At 47.7% G+C, this 21,483-nt stretch overlaps 1 long non-coding RNA gene across 1 annotated transcript; it reads left to right on the forward strand.

Annotated features, from left to right (window-relative positions):
- The first annotated feature begins 2,070 nt into the window (after positions 1 to 2,070).
- Positions 2,071 to 19,815, forward strand: LOC139248882 (uncharacterized). Its single transcript, XR_011591117.1, has 2 exons — positions 2,071 to 6,632; positions 9,654 to 19,815. It is a non-coding gene; the product is annotated as an uncharacterized lncRNA (long non-coding RNA).
- The last annotated feature ends 1,668 nt before the right edge of the window (positions 19,816 to 21,483 follow it).

Raw genomic sequence — 21,483 nt, forward strand, 5'->3', positions numbered from 1 at the left:
CCACGACTCTTCCTATTTTCTGATTCACTGTAGGTTCACTGATATGTGCATCAGAAAACTTGTTTTCATTCACCCCATTTACTTACTGAAACTCCGTCCGTTCCAGAGAAGCTTTCACTTGTACAGATAATCAGATAAATTAACCGTGTGCTCAGGGATCAGAGCACCCTCCCGTTTATTTCAGCAACTGGATTTGTCTCTCGCCCTCCTGTGAGTGGCCTTGCCTGTGGAAGGTATAACACTGCAGTCGAGGGTGACTCTGGCGTTAACTGGCAGACTTGTGTATAAACCAGCAAAAGAGTAAATGCGTAGCAGCACAAACTCTGCGTTTCACAGCCGCTATGAAGCTGAAATGTACCATTGAGTAAGTAGAATATAACCGAGAGAGGTGACAACTGTGTTGAACTATAATGTATATGTGGTGCTGTTTCCTTTCCTCCATCCACAGCCCCTCCCCCTCTCTCTCCCCCTTCTCTCTCACTCTCCCCCTTCTCTCTCACTCTCCCCCTTCTCTCTCACTCTCCCCCTTCTCTCTCACTCTCCCCCTTCTCTCTCACTCTCCCCCTTCTCTCTCACTCTCCCCCTTCTCTCTCACTCTCCCCCTTCTCTCTCACTCTCCCCCTTCTCTCTCACTCTCCCCCTTCTCTCTCACTCTCCCCCTTCTCTCTCACTCTCCCCCTTCTCTCTCACTCTCCCCCTTCTCTCTCACTCTCCCCCTTCTCTCTCACTCTCCCCCTTCTCTCTCACTCTCCCCCTTCTCTCTCACTCTCCCCCTTCTCTCTCACTCTCCCCCTTCTCTCTCACTCTCCCCCTTCTCTCTCACTCTCCCCCTTCTCTCTCACTCTCCCCCTTCTCTCTCACTCTCCCCCTTCTCTCTCACTCTCCCCCTTCTCTCTCACTCTCCCCCTTCTCTCTCACTCTCCCCCTTCTCTCTCACTCTCCCCCTTCTCTCTCACTCTCCCCCTTCTCTCTCACTCTCCCCCTTCTCTCTCACTCTCCCCCTTCTCTCTCACTCTCCCCCTTCTCTCTCACTCTCCCCCTTCTCTCTCACTCTCCCCCTTCTCTCTCACTCTCCCCCTTCTCTCTCACTCTCCCCCTTCTCTCTCACTCTCCCCCTTCTCTCTCACTCTCCCCCTTCTCTCTCACTCTCCCCCTTCTCTCTCACTCTCCCCCTTCTCTCTCACTCTCCCCCTTCTCTCTCACTCTCCCCCTTCTCTCTCACTCTCCCCCTTCTCTCTCACTCTCCCCCTTCTCTCTCACTCTCCCCCTTCTCTCTCACTCTCCCCCTTCTCTCTCACTCTCCCCCTTCTCTCTCACTCTCCCCCTTCTCTCTCACTCTCCCCCTTCTCTCTCACTCTCCCCCTTCTCTCTCTCTCTCCCCCTTCTCTCTCTCTCTCCCCCTTCTCTCTCTCTCTCCCCCTTCTCTCTCTCTCCCCCTTCTCTCTCTCTCTCCCCCTTCTCTCTCTCTCTCCCCCTTCTCTCTCTCTCTCCCCCTTCTCTCTCTCTCTCCCCCTTCTCTCTCTCTCTCCCCCTTCTCTCTCTCTCTCCCCCTTCTCTCTCTCTCTCCTCCTCTCTCTCTCTCCCCTTCTCTCTCTCTCTCCCCCTCTCTCTCTCTCTCCCCCTTCTCTCTCTCTCTCCCCCTTCTCTCTCTCTCTCCCCCTTCTCTCTCTCTCTCCCCCTTCTCTCTCTCTCTCCCCCTTCTCTCTCTCTCTCCCCCTTCTCTCTCTCTCTCCCCCTTCTCTCTCTCTCTCCCCCTTCTCTCTCTCTCTCCCCGTTCTCTCTCCCTTCTCTCTCTCTCTCCCCGTTCTCTCCCCTTCTCTCTCTCTCTCTCTCTCTCTCTCTCTCTCTCTCTCTCTCTCTCCCCTTCTCTCTCTCTCTCTCTCCCCTTCTCTCTCTTTCTCTCTCTCTCTCTCTCCCCTTCTCTCTCTCTCTCTCCCTTCCTCCCCCTTCTCTCTCTCTCTCTCTCCTCCCCCCCCCCCTTGCACTCTGCTCTCTCCCAGTTCTCTGTTGTCCCCCCGCTCTCTCTCGCTCTCTCTCTTAGGAAATAGTGTTCAAAGAGGCGCCCTGGATAAGCAAACGTTTAAACTTCAGTGTGCTATCAATTAACTATATATTCGATCCAATCTTGACGTTATAGTTGAATGGAATAGTTTGACCTCTTTCCTTGGATGCCAGGAGCTGATGAACAACGATTGTCTCAGCATCAACCAGGGCATGTTGTGGCAGTGATGCTGGCTTTAGCTCATGCATAACATGACCAGAAGAAAGAAGCAAATACAATGAAATGTACTGGACCAAAATGCTTCATTTTTCTCCTACTGGGAATTGGAACAGTTTCCATTTCAGGCACCCAGTGTCAGGATTAGTATTCTCGAGCAAGATGCAGATGTATGTTCCCTCTACACTGTCCCACTAAGTACACTCAGGGCTGGTTTAACACCGTTAAGTATAAAATAAAGTTACCTCCCTATAACACTTTCAGGACTGTTGTAATGCAGCTAGATTCAGCATAAAGCCCTTTCCTCTGCCTCAACAATTTGTCTCGGTCCCAACCTAAGGGGAATGCTCCCAACTGCATATTGTACCATTGGCATTTCCCAGACCAGCAAGCTGTGATGCCTCTGAATTAGGCTGGTGATTCAGTGTCAGTTAGTGCTGAATTAGGGTATAGAAAAAAAAGTTATAACAAACAGGCCATTTGGCCCAACCAGTCTATGTTGATGTTCACCCTTCACATGAGAAACTAGTCCCAGTCACGTTTAGAAATATAGAAATTTACAACCATTTCGGCCCATCGTGTTCGCGCTGGCCGACAAAGAGCCACACGGCCCTCGGTCAACAGTCCTGTTCATATAAACCTATGAACAAAGGCGGTCAGGTAAAGAGCATTCGGCCCAACCAGTCCGCCTCACACAACTGCGACACCCCATGTATTGCAACATTCTACACTCCACCCTACCCGGAGCCTTGTGATCTCCTGGGAGAGGCAAAAAAAATAGATAAAGACCCAGGCTAATTGGGGAAAAAATCTGGGAAAATTCCTCTCCGATCCACCCAGGTGATCAAAACTAGTCCAGGAGATCATCCTGGCCGTATTCGATTCCCTGAAGTACTTATCATCGTATCTGCACCAGCCAACAAGATGTTATCCAGTCTAATCCCAATTACCAGCTCTAGGTCCGTAACCCTGTAGGTCACAGCACTTCAAGTGCCTATCCAAGCACTTTTTAAATGTGGTGAGGGTTTCTGCCTCTACCACCCTTCCAGGCAGTGAGTTCCAGACCCCCATAACCCTCTGCTCCATGACGACATGCAGGCCGTGATCCTGACCAACGGATGCACCATAGACCCAATCAACGTCTGGACCGGGGTCAAGCAGTGCTGCATCATCGCTCCAGCCCTTTTCTCGATCTTTCTCGCGACAATGCTCCATCTCACACTCAGCAAGCTCCCCGCTGGAGTGGAACTAAACTACAGAACCAGTGGGAACCTGTTCAGCCTTCGTCGGCTCCAGGCCAGATCCAAGACCATCCCAACCTCTGTCGTCGAGCTACAGTACGGGGACGACACTTGTGTCTGCATATATTCAGAGGCTGAATTACAAGCCATCGTCAATATCACCGAAGCGTACGAAAGCATGGGCCTTACACTAAACATCCGTAAGACAAAGGTCCTCCACCAACCTGACCCCGCCACACAGCACTGCCCCCTGGTCATCAAAATCCATGACGCGGCCTTGGACAACATGGACCACTTTCCATACCTCGGGAGCCTACTATCAGCAAGGGCAGATATCGCTGACGAGGTCCAGCACCGCCTCTAGTGCGTCAGCGCAGCCTTCGATCGCCTAAGGGAGAGAGTGTTGGAGGATCAGGCCCTCAAATCTGGCACCAAGCTTATGATCTACAAGGCTGCAGTGATACCTGCCCTCCCGTATGGCTCAGAAACGTGGACCATGTACAGCAGACATCTCAAATCGCTGAAGAAATACCACCAATGATGTCTCCGCAAGATCCTGCAAATCCCCTGGGAGGACAGACGCACCAACGTTAGTGTCCCTGACCAGGCCAACATCCCCAGCATTGAAACACTGACCACACTTGACCAGCTCTGTTGGGCGGGCCACATTGTTCACATGCCTGACACAAGACTCCCAAAGCAAGCGTTCTACTCGGAACTGCTACACGGCAAGCGAGCCCCAGGTGGGCAGAGGAAACATTTCAAGGACACCCTCAAGGCCTCCTTGATAAAGTGCAACATCCCCACCAACACCTGGGAGTCCCTGGCCAAAGACCACCCTAAGTGGAGGAAGAATATCCGGGAGGGCGCTGAGCACCTCGAGTCTCGTCGCCGAGAGCATGCAGAAAACAAGCGCAGGCAGCGGAAAGAGCATGTGGCAAACCAGACTCTCCAGCCACCCTTTCCTTCAACCACTGTCTGTCCCACCTGTGACAGACTGTAATTCCCGTATTGGACTGTACAGTCACCTGGGAACTCACTTTGAGTGGAATTCCTCGATTTTGACGGACTGCCTATGATGATGATTATAATGAAGTAGCCTCCCCTCATATCCCCTCTAAACCTTCCACCAACCACCTTAAACCTATGCCCCCTCGTAATAGACTCCTCCACCAAGGGAAATAGGCCCTTGCTATCCACTATATTCAGGCCCCTCAAAATTTTATACAGCTCAATGAGGTCTTCCCTCAGCCTCCTCTGTTACAACCCAGCCTATCCAATCTGTCCTCATAGCTAAGATTCTCCATTCCAGGCAGTATCCTCGTAAATCTCCTCTACACCCTCTCCAGTGCAATCATGTCCTTCCTATAATACGGTGACCAGAACTGCTGCAGTACTCCAGCTGTGACCTAACCAAAGTATTATACAATTTAAGCATAACCTCCCTGCTCTTGTATTCTATGCCTCGGCAAGCATTCCATATGCCTTTTTAACCACTTATCCACCTGGCCTGCTACTTTCAGGGATCTGTGGACAAACACTCCAAGGTCCCTTTGTTCATCCACACTTCTAAGTGACCTACTGAGTAATGTGTATACCCTTTCCTTATTAGCCCTCCCCAAGTGCATTACCTCACACTTCTCCAAATTAAATTCCATTTGCCACTGCTCTGCCCACCTGACCAGTAGTTGGATATCCTCCTGCAGCCATGACTTTCCTCTTCATTATTAACCACACAGCCAATTTTAGTGTCATCTGCAAACTTCTTAATCATACTCCCGATATTTAAATCTAGATCATTGATATATATAGGGTACCACAAAAAACAAGGTACTGAGCCCTGCGGAACCCCACTGGAAACAAAAACATCCATCAACCATAACCTATCTTTATAGCTTCCTAACTCTAAGCCAACTTTGGATCCAACTTGCCACTTTGCTCTGGATCCTATGGGCTTTTACCTTCGTGACCAATCTACCATGTGGGACCTTATCAAAAGCTTTACTAAAGTCCATATACACTACATTGTATGCACTACCCTCTTGGTTACCTCCTCAAAAAATTCAATCAGGTTAGTCAAACACGATCTTCCGATAACAAATTCGTGCTGACTGTCCCTGATTAATCCTTGCCTTTCCAAATATTGGTTTATCCTGTCCTTCAGGATTTTTTCCAATAATTTTCCCACCACTGAGGTTAGGCTGATAGGCCTGTAATTACTCGGCCGATCCCTTTCTCCCTTCTTAAACAAGTATACCACATTACCAGTCCTCCGGCACCATGCCCAAATCCAAAGAGGACTGGAAAATGATGGTCAAGGCCTCTGCTAGTTCCTCTTTTGTTCCACTCAACGGCCTGGGATGCATTTCATCCGGACCTGGGGACTTATCCACTTTCAAAGCTGCTAAACCCCTTAATACTTCCTCTCTCACTGTTTATTTCATTCAGAATATCACACTCCTCCTCGATAGCAGAACCTTCATTGCCTTTTCCTTTGTGAAAACAGACGCAAAGTATTCATTAAGTACCCACATCTTCCACCTCCACACACACATTACCCTTATGGTCTCTAATAGGCCCCACCCTTTCTTTATTATCCTCCTCTTTCTCCTTTCTCTGTTGGCGAATCCCATTTGGTTTTATTTTCCCAGTCCCCGCCCCTTCCGACTTTAAATGCTCCTTACATTCCTATTGAACAGTTTTCCCAGTGCATTCCCTCGCTCCCTGCTCAAATGTAGCCTGTCCTTGCGGAATAGCTCCCTTCAAACCGTCGCAAAACTGGTGCCAGTGCCCAACAAAGTGTAATCCTTCTTCCAGGCACCGCTCCTTGAGCCATGGTTTGATTCCCCTGATCTTGCCCTTCCCCGTTCCAGCACGTGGCTGGAGAGTTTTGCTAAGCTCACCACCTGCGAGGTGCTGCTCCTCTGCTTGTTCTGTGCTGTGACCCAAGCCCAGCAAGAACTAGGCTGAGAGTGTCCAAATTCATTCCATGTACAACCCTTCCTTCCACAGACACAGACTCGTCCGGTCTGGGCTGGATTTGGATTTGGGCCAATGATGAAAGATCAGTGGATGTTTTTCATTTCAGTTTATTTTCTAATATTTCTCTCCTTTCTTGTCCCATTAGCCTTACAAAGGATCACAGGAAGAGACCAAAATACAACAAATTGCTTGTAAGTATTCTGTTGTGATAGTTTAATGGGGCAACTGGCGTTTAATGTACCATTTCTCGAGTGTCCCTTTCCCACCACTTGTTCAGGTTCTGAAAAAAGCCCAGAACTGGAGTGTGTGATGGGTCCAGCTCTGAGCACTCACTGATAGTGAGCAGTGACAGCACTCACTGTGATAGTGAGCAGAGAGAGCACTCACTGTGATAGTGAGCAGAGAGAGCACTCACTGTGATAGTGAGCAGAGAGAGCACTCACTGTGATAGTGAGCAGAGAGAGCACTCACTGTGATAGTGAGCAGAGAGAGCACTCACTGTGATAGTGAGCAGAGAGAGCACTCACTGTGATAGTGAGCAGAGAGAGCACTCACTGTGATAGTGAGCAGAGAGAGCACTCACTGTGATAGTGAGCAGAGAAAGCACTCACTGTGATAGTGAGCAGAGAGAGCACTCACTGTGATAGTGAGCAGAGAGAGCACTCACTGATAGTGAGCAGAGAGAGCACTCACTGTGATAGTGAGCAGAGAGAGCACTCACTGTGATAGTGAGCAGAGAGAGCACTCTCTGTGATAGTGAGCAGAGAGAGCACTCTCTGTGATAGTGAGCAGAGAGAGCACTCTCTGTGATAGTGAGCAGAGAGAGCACTCACTGTGATAGTGAGCAGAGAGAGCACTCACTGTGATAGTGAGCAGAGAGAGCACTCACTGTGATAGTGAGCAGAGAGAGCACTCACTGTGATAGTGAGCAGAGAGAGCACTCACTGTGATAGTGAGCGGAGAGAGCACTCACTGTGATAGTGAGCGGAGAGAGCACTCACTGTGATAGTGAGCGGAGAGAGCACTCACTGTGTGATAGTGAGCAGAGAGGGCACTCACTGTGTGATAGTGATATTCCAGGAGCAATAGGGTGTGTGTCAACAGCTGGTGGCTGTGGTTGTAAGATTTGATCATATTTAAAACTAAAACTGAGCACTGAGCATTTTCAGGACTGACAGTGAATCGAGTTAGAAACAGAAACATAGAAATCTACAGCACAGAAGGAGGCCATTTCAGCCCATCGTGTCCATGCCGGCCGACAAAGAGCCACACGGCCCTCGGCCAGCAGTCCCGAAGGTTATATATAAACCTATGAACAATGGCGGAAAGGTAAAGTGCATCCGGCCCAACCAGTCCGTCTCACACAACTGCGACACCCCTTGCACTGGGCTCAACATAGAGAATATAGGAAAGCTGTCGCAATAAAGATTAGAAAGATTGAACAAGTATAAGAGAAAAATAGCTAAAGCATGAAGGGCAGTAAAAGGCTTTTTGTAGGCACGTTGGGAGGGAGAGGATAGACAGTGTGGGGTTGGGTTACTGAGAGATGGAGACGGTGTGAGTGAGTGAGAGGATAGACTGTGTGGGGTTGGGTTACTGAGAGATGGAGATGGAGACGGTGTGAGGGAGGGAGAGGATAGACTGTGTGGGGTTGGGTTACTGAGAGATGGAGACGGTGTGAGGGAGGGAGAGGATAGACTGTGTGGGGTTGGGTTACTGAGAGATGGAGATGGAGGCGGTGTGAGGGAGGGAGAGGATAGACTGTGTGGGGTTGGGTTACTGAGAGATGGAGATGGAGGCGGTGTGAGGGAGGGAGAGGATAGACAGTGTGGGGTTGGGTTACTGAGAGATGGAGATGGAGACGGTGTGAGGGAGGGAGAGGATAGACTGTGTGGGGTTGGGTTACTGAGAGATGGAGATGGAGACGGTGTGAGGGAGGGAGAGGATAGACTGTGTGGGGTTGGGTTACTGAGAGATGGAGACGGTGTGAGGGAGGGAGAGGATAGACTGTGTGGGGTTGGGTTACTGAGAGATGGAGACGGTGTGAGGGAGGGAGAGGATAGACTGTGTGGGGTTGGGTTACTGAGAGATGGAGATGGAGATGGAGGCGGTGTGAGGGAGGGAGAGGATAGACAGTGTGGGGTTGGGTTACTGAGAGATGGAGACGGTGTGAGGGAGGGAGAGGATAGACTGTGTGGGGTTGGGTCACTGACAGATGGAGGTGGTGTGGGGGAGGGAGGGCAGAGTTAATAAATTAGGACTTTGCATGGGTTTACAAGGTGGATACATTTTGGGATTGGAGTGGAGGGTGCAGTCCAGTTAGTCTCAGTTGAATGGGTAAACGGGAATAGTGAGCACAGGGAGAAGCATGGGTTAATCAGGGCCAATCCCATGGACCTCTGAAAGGAAAGTCCCGCTTGACCAAACTTATCAAATTCTTTGAAGAAATAACGAGAGGAAAAGGAAATGCAGCAGATGTGGTTTTTTATGGATTTCCAAAAATATTTATTAAAGTATCATGTACAAGATTTATAGAAAAGCTAATGGCCCATAGAACTAAGGGGGCTGTGTTTTATATAGAAATAATCGGGAGGCAGAAAGCAAGGGGTCGGGTGAAGAGTGTTTGTGGGACTGGGAATGTGAGTGAGGTCCCACCAGGGTCTTTGTTGGGACGGTTCCTACTCACTGTATCGGCAGAAATGATCTGGCCTTGGGGATTGGGAGAATATTGAGGTTTGCTGATGACCCCAGATTGGGGATATGACAGATTGTGAGAGACTGGCTGGGTGGGTAAGGGCAGGGGCAGAGAAATGTGAAGTCAACATTTGAGAAGTAAGAATGGGGAAAGGAAATGCACCTTAAATGGTGAAATATTAAATGGAGCAGTGGGACCTTGCTGTGTAGATATGCAGATCATTAAAGGTGTGACTGAGAGTCAATCGAACCTTAAAAGGCTTTGTATCTACAGGAATAGAATACAGGAAGCTGTCATGTTGAGCTGCTGCAAGACTTTAGTTGGGCCAGAGTTGCAGTTTTGTGCTATAGGAAGGATGGAAGAACAATGGGAATGTTGTGATGCAGCTTGATAAGGATGTTATCCAGGACGGGGTTTGCAGTTATGAAAAGACGAGGTGTTGGGGTTTTTTCTTGTCCCAATGCTCCCTGTGTGCTTGGCTGGGCGACACCAATACCCTCCCCTTCTCTCACTGCAGGAACACAATTTCATCAAGCGCTACGAGACGCTAGAGGTGGACGTGGCTTCGTGGTTTAAAGAAGTCATGGCAAAGACGGAATCCCCGCGTTCGAGCAGCATCCTCAGCCAACAGCACCTCCCCATCTTCTCCAGGTAGCCAGGAGAGTGGCCAATGGACGTGTGGGGGAGGGAGGGGCGGCAAGTCACCAGCAACGCCCACATCATCAGGCAAAGCTCCTGAGGCCGATGAATTGTACATAGCCTAGCCATGGTCTTTGTGTCCGGTGTTGTGTTCTATCATTGACTCAGGAGAGTGGGTTGTTGTGTGTTTGAGGATACTTTCAGACTCCTCGTCAGTAGAGAGTCAATGAGGAAAGGTGTCACAGATACACCTCTCGGACTGAGGGTTTGTCTGACTGTTACTGTGAAAAGCTGACACGTTGCCGTTACCCTCGGCCCTCCCCCATTAACCTCTCCTCACAGGATAGATGGTCACTGCACGCTGCAGAGCAATTGCAACTTTATATCGTGTTTAAATATTACCGGGTTATGCACTGTGATCAAAAACAGAAAGAAAAGGATTTTACCTAATTTATTAAATATGAAAGTGTAGCTGACGTGAGCTCTGGATGTATTAGTGTGCAGGCACCTGTGTTACTACAATAGTCGAGTGTGTTTCAAACGCATGAGAAACTGCTGCTTTATTTTGTTTCAAACAGTGACTTTTAAAGCCTTGTTTGAGAGGGTTCAGATCAGACGGGCTGGCACAGTTACTCTGTGCAGTGGCAGCCTGGCAGACTATACCAAAGCAGTTTGCTTGGGTATTTTGTTCCTGTTGGTGGTTTTGGTGCGGTGTGCGATGATGCCAGCACTGTGGGCTCACTGACTGGGTGATCAAAGGTTTAGTAAACAGCCTCCATGGCCAGAGAGTGAGGCCCAGCGACTGTCCAAGCCACTGCAGCCTGAAATCCCACTTGTGCTGGCAATTTCTTTATTTTTTTTAAAAATCTGCATAGTTGATGCTGTACATACGGGTGCCAGTTGAATTTGGGTGATTTATGCCAGTGTCCCAGTTGCCACTGGTCTGCCTTGAGGTTGCTGATGCAGGATGCGCAGAGCCCAATGGTTGAATTGTTTCCAAACTGGGAGAAAGTATCGGGAATGATTCTGAATCCTAATGAACCAATGTTTGCTTTCTCTGCACTTGCCTCGAATATATTTCCTGCCAGGATACACTACAGCTGATCCGCGAGAGAGAGTTTTGTCGTTGGAGAGATTGTACCTGTGAATGAAGCAGTACGCAGCAGTCAGACCAGGGCCCAGCCATGGCCGGTCTGGCCACTGCTGAGTTTGCTCAATCAGCACCTGCAGCTTGATGGGTCTGGCCCAGGTTTCGAACTCACTCCAGTACTGACGTCTGTCGTGGTGCACGTTGAAAGCCCCAGGTTGGTGCAGGGTTTGTACCCTTGGATTGATGTCACACCGGGCTGTATTGGCACTGGGCCATGGGCACTGGCACATGGAGAGCTGGGCACACGTTAGAGCTGGCGTTTCAGTGAGCTCCTTTGTTGTGCTTTGAGGCGGCGTTATTTTTGAATTAAATTGCCTGTTCCCGCGCATTGAAAGCAGCTGATGCTGGCACATTCACCGCCAATCTTGCTGCTGAAATCCTGATTTCAGGAACATCAAACCAATCAAGTCACTTACCTTGATTTTACACTCGAGCTGTCCCAGGTCTGCAGCTGTTTTGAGTTGCAGGTTGTGACTTTGAAGGTCACTCCCGGCAGTCTCCTTTCCCAGAGCGGCCGCGACACAGTCGGGTGAAATCGGGCTCCCAGTGACTAGCCCTTCCCGCTTGTCAGGGAATGGTGGGAGAGTGCCCAAGATTTCCCCGTCACGTTCCCGGTGGCCAAGGATTCCCACCTATTGATTAAATCGACCCATCTTGGTCAGTTGTGGTGAATCATGGATTCCTTTGCACGCTGCTTCAGTGTAAGCAGAACCACTCTGCTTCAACATTCAGTTCCTGGCACCCTCCATCCTCTTGTACTTTTCTGGATCCAATCTTTAGTCCACCCTTGGGAATGCTTCACCAAATAATGTGATTATTTTTATTTATATCTATATATTTTTTAAGAGAGATAAAATAAACGCTAGAGCATTTGAACAATGTCTGCTTTCCTCGGGGCCCAAGCACCTCTTTCTAACTAGAAAATATAATTCCTACGGTTTTGGGGGAAGCTGAAAATCTGACTTCAATTTGGATGTAATTTGGAAGCCTGTGCATTGAGTGTAGAGCTGGGAGGCGCGGTGAGTGTATGATGGGGCTGGGGGCTTTAGTTAGGCCACAGAAAGAGGGGCAAGTGAGAGCAGAAGATGAAGAGAGGACAGGATGTGAATTTGGAAGGTTGTTCAAAGATTAATAATGGCAAAGGTGACTATTTGTAATAAGTTGGGAGTCTTGATTGTCTGGGGTACACAATAACAGCACATCTGTTTAAGCTTTCTCAAGATTACCCATATGGGCTTGTGTTACAAAGTAGGCTGAAGAGCAGAGTCTAGAAATGTTATTACCGAAAAGGATTTATTCCTGGGAGCAGATAGAAGCAAAGAATAAGTTTAAAAAATAAAGGAAATATAGTTTTAGAAGCAAATAAATATTTCATTTACTCAACAATCTAGTTAAATAGGGCTATGTTCCCTACAGTTTAGAAGAATGAGAGGTGATCTCACCAAAACATATAAAATTCTTACAGGGATTGACAGGGTAGATGCAGGGAGGATGTTTCCCCCCGGGCTGGGGAGTGTAGAACCCAGGGGTCACAGTCTCAGAATAACGGGTCGTCCATTTAAGACTGAGATGAGGAGAAATATTTTCACTTAAAGGCTTGTGAATCTTTAGAATTCTCTATCCCAGAGGACTGTGGATGCTCAGTCATTCAGTATATTCAGGACAGAAGGTTTTGGATACTAAGGGAACCGAGGGGTATGGAGATCGGGTGGAGAGATGGAGTTGAGGTTGAAGATCAGCCATGATCTTATTGAATGGCGGAGCAGGCTCGAAGAGCTGAATTACCTACTCCTGCTCCTAATTCTTATGTTCTTGTATTCAGATATACAGCTACAGTTTATTTAAAATGCCCAGTGTGGAAACTGCAGATGGGATGGGCAGTGACTGTGGTCAGAATGTCTTGGACTGTTGGTAAGTATCGGGTCCTGATGCACGAGGGACAACAACCTGATTGAAGTAGCACAGTTGTAGAAACCATCTATTTCACAGTCACTTGGATACAAAACATTGTGATTCCCACAGAGACTGCACTGACAAATATCAAGAGTTGGGAATGGAATGTCTCTGAATCCAGTTGTGATGCACTGGAAACGAGGAATTGAGCACCTTTTTTCTAAAGAATATTCCAACACCAGTACTTGAACCAATCCAACAATGGTGAAATCGATCCACTGCTGCGTTGCAATCCTCTCCCCATAGCTTTTCAACTTGGCTTTGAATATTGGTGATCCAGATCATCAGCAAAGAGAAGGAACATGCTTTGATACCTAGGACCATGTCCCATTGTCAAGCTGTCTGATGGTACACTGGACTTCAGGAGTAATCTAATAGGTTCCCGTTCACTGAAAATCCTGGGGTCCTTCGCTGACAGCCGACCTTGTATCATCTGTACACCAGAAACCGTCATTTCTGGTCTGAGTGACTAACCCAAGCCTGCCTGAACACACCTGTTTAATGCACTACTGAAGAACACCCTTCAGATGGCCAACAGCTAATAGAAATACAGAGATGATTGTGTGCCTGTCACGATCCAATCTCACTTGGCACAACTGCAGTTCAGGAGAGTGAGAGAAAGAAATAAGAAAGACTTGCATTTCTATCCTGTCACAACCTCAGGACGTCCCAGAGCACTTTGCAGCCAATGAACTACTTTTTGAAGTGTCTTCACTGTTGTAGTGTAGGAAACATTAGAGAAACAGGCACTATCAAAGGCAGCAAAGGTCCTTCCTGGTGTGTACTATTGCAAAGCATGTGATACCGTGCTTGGAGACAGAGCCCTAGTGGGAAAGCTGAGAAGTACATGCATAATGAGCAGTCTGCCTTCAGAATGGCAGCACAACTTAATGCAGCTGGGTAATGAGCTCCTCCGTCCGACCCTTGTTCTTCCGACAGTGGTATGAGTCACGGTGGTGTGGCATGAGGTTCTGTATTCCAGTACCAGGGCAACGTCTAAAGATGGAAACCGATTTAGCAACAAGAAAGGACCCTTCGGCCCAACACTGAGCCTAGCAGAGATTGCGACATCAGGGTCTGTGCAGCACGTGTAAAAGATACTGTCCTATCACAGTGGATTGGCTTCGTAGCTTGTACTTCCTGGCATACAGGGAGTTTGAAAACTACGAGGCTGCCCCCTACCCTTCAGCCAAGAACACATCAACAATTGTCCCTGCTTTTCTTGATATATATTAATCACTTGGACTTGGGTGTACAGGGCACAATATCAAAATTTGCAGACGACACAAAACTTGGAAGTGCAGTGAGGTGGATAGTGATATAGATTAAAGTGTGGGACGGTTGATGAGCCATGGCAGACATTTCATAACTTGCAACAAAAATCTATCCCAATGAGAAGGAAAGACTGTAAGATGAGGGTTAACCATCCGTGGCTAACTAAGGAAAAAAGGGATGGTATCAAATTGAAAACAAAGGCATACAATGTGGCCAAAACTAGAGGGAGGCCAGAGAATTGGGAAACTTTTAAAAGCCAACAAAGAACTACTAAAAAAAATGATTGCGAGGGAAGATAGATTATGAAAGTAAACTAGCATGAAATATAAAAACAGTAAGTTTCTACAGGTACATAAAAAGGAAAAGAGTGGCTAAAGTAAATGTTGGCCCCGAGAGGATGAGACTGGGGAATTAATAATGGAGAACAGGGAAATGGCAGAGACATTGAACAAATATTTTGTATCGGTCTTCATGGGAGAAGACACTAAAAACATCCCAATAGTGGATATCAAGGGGCTATAGGGAGGGAGGAACTTAATACAGTCACTATCACTAATGAAGTAGTACTCGGTAAAATAATGGGACTAAAGGCAGACAAGTCCCCTGGACCTGATGGCTTACATACTAGGGTCTTAAAAGAAGTAGTGGCAGAGATAGTGGATGCATTGGTTGTAATTACCAAAATTCCCAGGATTATGGGGAGGTCCCAGCGGATTGGAAAACCACAAATGTAACGCCCCTATTTAAAAAAAGGAGGCAGACAAAAAGCAGGAAACTATAGACCAGTTAGCTAGTTTCCCATCTGTCATTGGGAAAATGCTGGAGTCCATTATTAAGGAAGCAGTAGCGGGACATTTGGAAAAGCATAATTCAATCAAGCAGAATCAGCATGGATTTAAAAAAGGGAAATTATGTTTGACAAATTTGCTGGAGTTTTTTGAGGATGTAACAAGCAGGGTGGATAAAGGGGAACCAGTAGATGTGGTGTATTTGGATTTCTAGAAGGCATTCGATAATTTGCCACACAAAAGGTTACTGCACAAGATAAAAGTTCACGGGGTTGGGGGTAATATATTAGCATGGATCGAGGATTGGCTAACTAACAGAAAACAGAGAGTCAGGATAAATGGATCATTTTCCAGTTGGCAGCCAGTGACTCGTGGGGTGCCACAGGGATCAGTACTGGGGCCTCAACTATTTACAATCTATATTAATGACTTGGATGAAGGGACCGAGTGTAATGTAACCAAGTTTGCTGATGATACAAAGATGGATGGGAAAGCAAATTGTGAGGAGGACACAAAAAATCTGTAAAGGGTTACAGACAGGCTTAGTGAGTGGGCAAAAATTTGGCAGATGGAGTATAATTTGGCAGAAAAAAAATAGAAAGGCAAATTATACTTTTAAATGGAGAAAAATTGCAAAATGCTGCAATACAGAGAGATCTGGGGGTCCTGGTGCATGAAACACAAAAAGTTAGTATGCAGGTACAGCAAGTGATCAGGAAGGCAAATGGAACGTTGGCCTTTATTGCAAGGGGGATAGAGTATAAAAGCAGAGAAGTCCTGCTACAATTGTATGGGGTATTGGTGAGACCACACCGAGAGTACTGCGTACAGTTTTGGTCTCCATCTTTAAGGTAGGATATACTTGCATTGGAGGCTGTTCAGAGAAGGTTCACTCGATTGATTCCAGAGATGAGGGGCTTGACTTATGAAGATAGGTTTAAAGGTTGAGCCTATACAAATTGGAGTTCAGAAGATTGAGAGGTGATCTTATTGAAACATATAAGATAATGAGGGGGCTCAACAGGGAGGATATTCCCCACTCGTAGGGGAACTAAATCTAGGGGACATAGTCTCAGAATAAGGAGCCCCCATTTCAAACTGAGATGAGGAATTGCTTCTCTGAGGGTTGTAAATCTGTGGAATTCTCTGCCCCAGAGAGCTGTGGGGGCTGGGTCATTGAATATATTTAAGGCGGAGATAGACAGATTTTTGAGCGATAAGGGAGTAAAGGGTTATGGGGAACGGGCAGGGAAGTGGAGCTGAGTCCATGATCAGATCAGCCATGATCTTATTGAATAGTGGAGCAGGCTCGAGGGGCCAAATGGCCTACTCCTGCTCCTATTTCTTATATTCTTATAGGCTGGGCGGACACCTGGCAGATGAAATTTAACACACAAAGGTGCGAAGTAATACATTTTGGTAGGAAGAACGAGGAGAGGCAATATAAACTAAAGCGGGTGTATGAACAGAGAGACCTGGGGGTATAGATGCATAAATCGTGGCAGGGCAGGTTGAGAAAGCGTACGGGATCCTGGGCTTCATAAATAGAGGCAGAGAGTACAAAAGCAAGGAAGTTATGATGAACCTGTATAAAACACTGGCTCAGCCTTGACTGGAGTATTGTGTCCAATTCTGGGCACCATACTTTAGGAAGGATGTGAAGGTCTTAGAGAGGGTGCAGAAAAGATTTACAAGAATGGTTCCAGGGATGAGGGACTTCAGTTACGTGGATGGACTGGAGAAGCTGGGGTTGTTCTCCGAGCAGAGAAGGTTGAGAGGAGATTTGATCGAGGTGTTCAAAATCACGAGGGGTCTGGACAGAGTAGATAGAGAGAAACTGTTCCCACTGGTGGAAGAGTCGGGAACCAGAGGACACAGATTTAAGGCGATCGGCAGAAGAACCAAAGGCGACATGAGGAAAAACTATTTTACGCAGCGAGTGGTTAGGATCTGGACTGCACGGCCTGAGAGGGTGGTGGAGGCAGACTCGATCACTGCTTTCAAAAGGGAGTTGGATAAGTACCTGAAGGAAAGGGCGGGGGAGTGGGGTTGGCTGAGGGGCTCTTGCAGAGAGCCGGCATGGGCTCGATGGGCCCAATGGCCTCCTGTGCTGTAACCGTTCTATGATTCTAATATTTTAACTGACTGCTCAGCATAGATTTAAACTTTTTTTTAATCAGCAATTGTTGCTGAAGAGATAATATTTGAAACCTTTTCAGTGCTCTTAACTTGAAGTGCAGGTTTAAACCAAGTTTACAAATCCCAGAAATCTCCAGCTGGAGGTAGTTGGAAGAAATCTGATATTTAACTCCCAAATGCTTGTGCATGTCTCACAGCTCTCCGAGTTGCCTGAGCTCCCAGGCAGCCTGTTGATTGCATACAGAGCAGTTCCAAGCACTGCCCTTTCAGCTAGGCCTTTGAGAATCCTGTGCGTCTGGCTCTATCTTCAGCCTCGGAATAATGAGGGTTTGAGCTGGTATGGAGAGGCTTTCATGCACCATGTCTGTGGAGGTGCTGTGTAGCCGTGCCATCAAGAACTACTGGAGATGTCTTTCATTTGCACAAATGACTAAAATTTTGTACAAACTGATTGGCCATTTTGCCCCTAGAGGCTCTTGCTTTGAAATAACTGGCTAACCTGAAGATTAACACCCACCCATCGATTGCAGTGATCTATCCACTGAATTCAATGCTGTCTTGTGCTGACCTGGATGGATATTGAACATGGACAAGAGTCTCACAGGCTGAAGCAGCTTAAATACTCCCCGTACAGTTCAATGGAAATACGACCACTACAAGAATTTGCATGTTGAGCAAAGTTCATAATCAGTTAATGGCTCAGTCTGAGTAATGTCTTTGTATATTTGGAGTAGAAAATTCCAGCTGTGTTTGATCCTCTCTTCCCCACTTGAGCTTGACTTGAAATGCAGTTGTGATGTGCGGCATGTGGGCCACACAATATCCAATCCTCGGACCTAGTCCCAGAACTCAGGAGCTGAGGACTGCAGTCAGTTTGTGGTTTAACGCATTTTCATTCCTCTTGAAGTCAGAGATCCGGCCAGATTTAACAATATTTACTTTCATATAAGTGCAAGGTGAGCGAGAAACAAAGCCCCAAATCATTGACGTGATGGAGTGCGCACAGAGCAAAATGCATCTGTCTGAGCAGCCTCCACTGCCGACGCCCAATCAAATCACTTGCTCTCAGAAATCGGAGCAGCAGTCGTCCATTGCTCTGTTGGAATACAGAAACTTCTGATTACATCAAGGCATCTTAGCGGCTTAAAGCAGTGAATCTGGAATCCAGGCCGGTTCACCAGTGAGCAGAAACGTCGGATCCACTGTTCATGATGCTGTTTCTTCTTCACATTATGGGAATTCAGTCCAAAGCTGTGCAAATGCTTGGAGCTGCGCTTTATAAAACAGGCCATTTAACAGTGTCGGGCTTGCTGGGACAGACATATCCCTCTGTGCTTATGCAGGGTGGGACGTGTGATCATCATTTGAGTCTTCCAGAAACAGACAGGCTTTGACATGCTTCAGTAAATATAACGTTAATGTTCAAGCGATGATACGGAAGTGAGAAAGAACTTGCAGTCCCTTGCTCGTTGATGAGAGCATCAGTGTGCAGGCACTGAGGGGCAGCTGCAACTTGTACAATAGCTGATTTTTCAGCTCTGTGTCAAAGCATCAGCATTTGCCAATAGGTTAGTGATTCTGTGCGGTAGGGTTCTGTGGGAGAACCTTGTCAGGAGGGTAGAGTGTCCAAATAAAGTTCTGTGACAGCCTTCGCACCCACACCCAGATGTTGCCCAGACTGGAGAATTTTGGCTATGAGGAAAGATTGGAGATGCCGGGTCTGTTTTCTTTGGAACAGAGGAATCTGAGGGGAGACCTGATTGAGGTGTATAAAATTATGAGGGCTCTGGATAGAGTGGATAGGAAGACCCTGTTTCCTTTGGCAGAGGGGTCAACAACCAAGGAGCATAGATTTAAAGTAATTGGGGTGAGGTTTAGAGGGGATTTGAGGGGAAATTTCTGCACCCAGAGGGTGGTGGGGGTGTGGAACTCACTGCCTGAAAGGGTGGTAGAGGCAGAAACCCTCATCACATTTAGTGCTGTAACCTACAGGGCTACGGACCTAGAGCTGGAAAGTGGGATTAGGCTGGATAGTTCTTGGTCGGCCGGTGTGGACACGATGGGCCGAAATGGCCTCCTTCCGTGCTGTAAATTTCTATGATTCCATGTGCAGTCCACGTTTTCCTTTACACTGTTATAATTACAAAGAGCTGAAATATAGGGGTAAAGGTATGTGAGAGAGTATGGGGAAGTGGGAAGGTACGAGGGCTGAGATGAAGGAGGATAGCTGAAGGAAATATGGTGTTAATGTGGTTTTAATTGTCTCCCCCTCTTCACATTTCTTCGCACAGGCCAGTTTTGAATTAAAAATGTGTTTTCAAACATTCAGCTTCCCCCAATCCGCAACTAAAGCTATAATACATGGGCAAGATTTGTGTGCTGATGTGTCAGCACAAGAAAGTGGGAGGGAGAGAGGCCCATTTGCCCCACGGAGTACACTCCACCCCCCTTTCAGGGTAGTTCATTTTCCCACCCCAAACCCACATCACTTCACTCCCTCGTCGATCAGAAATGAACGCCGAGCGGATATTCCCTGCACACGTTAGCACACCGAGAGCTGGTTGTGTGTGTGTGACACACCCGGGCTGCGATAAACCTGAGGGAAGTTTCAAACTGGCCCCCGAGGCTCCAGGCTTTTTACGATGATCCATCCGTGAAACATTTTCAATCCAGCTCAGAGAAATCTTGTAGTTTAGGCCCTAATAAGATCAACAGATTAAAACCAAAGAAAATGATTACCTGACAGAAGCTTTGATCTTATTGGGAATTGTATCGCTTTGAAATGGCAGGTTATTGGTCACAACAGATTGTAGCAGTAAGCAGCACCTTAGAAAGCTGTTTGTTGTTTGGCGTTCTCTGCCGTATGTGTGTAAAAGAGAATTGTGACCGACTTGAAACCTCAAACAATCTTACTGTCACAGCGACTCTGCAAGGCTTGCACTCTCAAACCTCAGTGACTTTGTGCGATCTGAGTGTACAGATTTAACACCCGATGCACATGTAGTTTTATCGCACTGTGTAACCAGTGTGCAGACATACACACAGTCAATGCACTACGGCCCAACTCCAAGGCCCGAGAGTGTGCTCTTTTGCGATGGGTTGCTGACTGCTAGTTCCCGTCAGCCTTGCTGTGGGTAACTGTGGGGGCTGCGTGTGAGTGTGGAGGACCAGGCCCGAAGTGAGGTAGTCTGCTAATGTTTCTATTTAATTTGAACTCCTCAGTACTGACTCTGTGTTTCACAGGGACGAGCTGGCCAATCGTTTGTCAAATCGCCCCTTCTGATTCAACATAAGATCATGTCCGTAATTCTGGTGGATACTGTAATCACAATATTTATATCAAATATATGTTTCGAGGGAGTGAAACCATGTAGTCGGGGAAAATTGTATTTGTCTATTTGAGCAAAATCAGGAAGCACCTCGACACAAAAGTTGCAGAAATTTGGAACACCCCCCCCCCCAAAAGGCTGTACATACTGGGGGTCAATTGGAGCTTTCAAGACTGAGAACGATCGTTTTTTTTTGGGTAAGGGATATGGAGCAAAGACCCCAAAATGTAGTTAAGCTGCAGATCAGCCATGGTCCAGTTGAATGGTGGAGCAGACTTGAAGGGCTGAATGGGCTCCTTATATTCCTATTCCCCCTCCATCAGCAGTGTGTAGGGTTCAGTTGGAGCAATTTAACGTGGTCCTGAAATAGGTGGACCCCACACACTCTCTCCCACACACTCTCTCTCTCTCTCTCTCTCTCTCTCTCTCTCTCTCTCTCTCTCTCCCCCTCACACACGCTCTCTCTCTCCCCCACACACTCTCTCTCTCCCCCTTACACATTCTCTCTCTCCCCCTCACACACTCTCTCTCTCCCCCTCACACACTCTCTCTCTCCCCCTCACACACTCTCTCTCTCCCCCTCACACACTCTCTCTCTCCCCCTCACACACTCTCTCTCTCCCCCTCACACACTCTCTCTCTCCCCCTCACACACTCTCTCTCTCCCCCTCACACACTCTCTCTCTCCCCCTCACACACACTCTCTCCCCCTCACACACTCTCTCTCCCCCTCACACACTCTCTCTCCCCCTCACACACTCTCTCTCCCCTCACACACACTCTCTCTCCCCCTCACACACTCTCTCTCTCCCCCTCACACACTCTCTCTCTCCCCCTCACACACTCTCTCTCTCCCCCTCACACACTCTCTCTCTCCCCCTCACACACTCTCTCTCTCCCCCTCACACACTCTCTCTCTCCCCCTCACACACTCTCTCTTCCCCCTCACACACTCTCTCTCTCCCCCTCACACACTCTCTCTCCCCCTCACACACTCTCTCTCTCCCCCTCACACACACTCTCTCTCCCCCTCACACACTCTCCTCTCTCCCCACAACACTCTCTCTCTCCCCC

This window comes from Pristiophorus japonicus, unplaced genomic scaffold (assembly GCF_044704955.1).
Source record: "Pristiophorus japonicus isolate sPriJap1 unplaced genomic scaffold, sPriJap1.hap1 HAP1_SCAFFOLD_2982, whole genome shotgun sequence".
Classification (NCBI taxonomy): Eukaryota; Metazoa; Chordata; class Chondrichthyes; family Pristiophoridae; genus Pristiophorus; species Pristiophorus japonicus.